The sequence below is a fragment of the Cucurbita pepo genome, unplaced genomic scaffold, assembly GCF_002806865.2.
Source record: "Cucurbita pepo subsp. pepo cultivar mu-cu-16 unplaced genomic scaffold, ASM280686v2 Cp4.1_scaffold000859, whole genome shotgun sequence".
Taxonomy (NCBI): domain Eukaryota; kingdom Viridiplantae; phylum Streptophyta; class Magnoliopsida; order Cucurbitales; family Cucurbitaceae; genus Cucurbita; species Cucurbita pepo.
Genome location: NW_019647068.1, coordinates 9,868 through 10,532, shown reverse-complemented (window position 1 = coordinate 10,532; position 665 = coordinate 9,868).

The window sequence follows — 665 nt, the reverse complement described above, 5'->3', positions numbered from 1 at the left end:
CTTCTTGAAATGACTTTTCTTGTTTACTTGAGTTTAGGTACCCATATTTTAATTATAGATTTCCTTCACCACCTTTTCTCGCTCGAGCCTCTGACAGCTTTTTTTTATTCATTAGAATGAACGAGAGGCATCTGTGAAAGGACTAACAAACACTAACTTGTATTATTTGGTTAACTTCTTTATTGACATGAGTTTCTTTCTCGTAAGTGGTATACCTATAGTTTACACATACTCACTATATCTATGTACATATAAGTTGATAGCTTTTCACAAAAAATTTCTCTCTGTACTAAACCGACAATTTCCCAAGTCAAGCACAAGTCTATTTGCAAGTGAATGAAATGATACTTCTACCCATGCAAAAAGATTATAGCTGACAAACTATATAATCTTGAACGCTCGATGAATTTTCTATTTTGTGAACTAAATTATCTTGTTGAATAACTTTGTTATTCTAAGAAACTACTTAATACCATATTTTGTAACGTAAATAGATTACAAAATTTCAATTATTAAGTTATGATATTTTAGACTTTCGATAATATAAATTCTCAGAACTTTATAAAAAAATGCTTGTTGTTAGCTATTATATCTATTATTCTTGTAGTGACGTCGACGACTCAACGACACAAAGAAAGATACCGCGACACTATACTCGTGTGGCA